The sequence below is a fragment of the Lathyrus oleraceus genome, chromosome 3, assembly GCF_024323335.1.
Source record: "Lathyrus oleraceus cultivar Zhongwan6 chromosome 3, CAAS_Psat_ZW6_1.0, whole genome shotgun sequence".
Taxonomy (NCBI): domain Eukaryota; kingdom Viridiplantae; phylum Streptophyta; class Magnoliopsida; order Fabales; family Fabaceae; genus Lathyrus; species Lathyrus oleraceus.
Window position 1 is genome coordinate 24,567,826 of NC_066581.1, and position 2,017 is coordinate 24,569,842.

Sequence of the window (2,017 nt, forward strand, 5' to 3'; positions counted from 1 at the left end):
GAGGTAGAAGGTGAAATTCATGAGACTCTCTGTCAGGCCTTTGAGTCAGTTCAGATCAAGGACGCAGCTCCGGTGGAAGGGGTTAAAGCAGGAGCCCCTATCTCATCTTTCAAGCAGGCGCAGGCCTTGGTGGATTCAGGTGTTGCTCCTGGTTGGGGGCGTCTGTTGGAATTACCAATGAAGGACGACAAGTTCGGGATTGGGTATCAACCAGCGCTGACTTCTACAACTTCAGCACCTCAGACTCGCCAGGGGCCGATTACTTTCTCCAGTGCTGGCGTCATCCAATATGGCCAGATCTCTGCGATCAACGATGAAAATGGGGATAGTGATTGCGACATCGACAACTGGGTGCGTCCGAGGATCCCAGGTGAAGTCATCAACAATTGGTCTTCCGAGGAAATTGTCCAAGTCACTCTTCTAGAGGAGTAATTTTTCTTTGTTTATTCATGCATGTCCAAGTCTTACGTTCCGCCCAGGGCGTAATGACTCAATGTAGGGCTCATCTATGTGAATACCTGCATTGTTTATCATAAATGAAGGACGTCTTTTGCATTCAAAATCTTGTTCATTGTTTTTCTATTTTTACAGTTTTCAAAATTTCAAAAGAATAAAAATATTTGGCAATGTTTTGTTTAGTTTTCACTCACTGTTCACACTCATAAGCACATACCATCACTTATGCAGATGCGCATCACCGGATCCTATTGATAACGATTCTGCTATGGCTCGCTTCGACTTCGAAAATCCAATCTTCCAAGCTGAAGAAGAGGGTGATGAAGACTGTGAACTCCCTGAAGAACTTGCCAGGCTGTTAAAACAGGAGGAAAGGGTCATTCAACCGCATCAAGAGTCTACTGAAGTGATTAATCTTGGAACCGAGGACGTCAAGAAAGAAATCAAGATAGGGGCTGCTTTGGAAGATGATGTGAAGAAGGGGTTGATTGAATTGCTGCAAGAATATGTTGACATCTTCGCATGGTCTTATCAGGATATGCCAGGGCTTGACACAGATATTGTGGTACACCGCTTGCCTCTCAAAGAAGGTTGTCCTCCGGTCAAGCAGAAGCTCAGAAGAACAAGACCAGAGATGGCTGTCAAGATAAAGGAAGAAGTGCAGAAACAGTTGGATGCAGGGTTCCTAGCGGTTACCAATTATCCGCCATGGGTCGCAAATATTGTTCCAGTACCTAAGAAGGATGGAAAGGTACGGATGTGTGTCGACTACCGGGATCTGAACAGAGCCAGTCCAAAGGATGATTTCCCATTACCTCACATCGATGTTTTGGTGGATAACACAGCTCAGTTCTCGGTATTCTCCTTCATGGATGGATTTTCTGGCTATAACCAAATCAAGATGGCACCAGAAGACATGGAGAAGACAACTTTCATAACCCCATGGGGCACCTTCTGCTACAAGGTGATGCCGTTTGGTCTGAAAAACACTGGGGCAACATATCAACGAGCTATGGTGACTCTATTCCATGATATGATTCATCATGAAATCGAGGTTTATGTGGACGATATGATTGCCAAATCTCAGACAGAAGAAGAACATCTGGTGAATCTACAGAAATTGTTTGAACGGTTAAGGAAATTCAAGTTGAGGCTTAATCCGAACAAGTGCACTTTCGGGGTGAGATCTGGAAAATTGCTGGGTTTTATTGTTAGCGGAAAAGGGATTGAGGTGGATCCTGACAAAGTGAAAGCAATACAAGAAATGCCTGAGCCAAGAACAGAGAAGCAAGTCCGTGGTTTCTTAGGAAGGTTGAACTATATTGCAAGGTTCATCTCTCACCTAACGGCCACGTCTGAGCCAATTTTCAAATTGTTGAGGAAAGATCAGGCTATCAGGTGGAACGACGATTGTAAAAGGGCTTTTGAAAAGATAAAAGAGTATTTGCAGAATCCTCCTATCCTTATGCCCCCAGTCCCAGGGAAACCGCTGATTATGTACTTGACAGTACTCGACAATTCCATGGGTTGTGTTCTCGGTCAACACGACGAGACAGGTAGG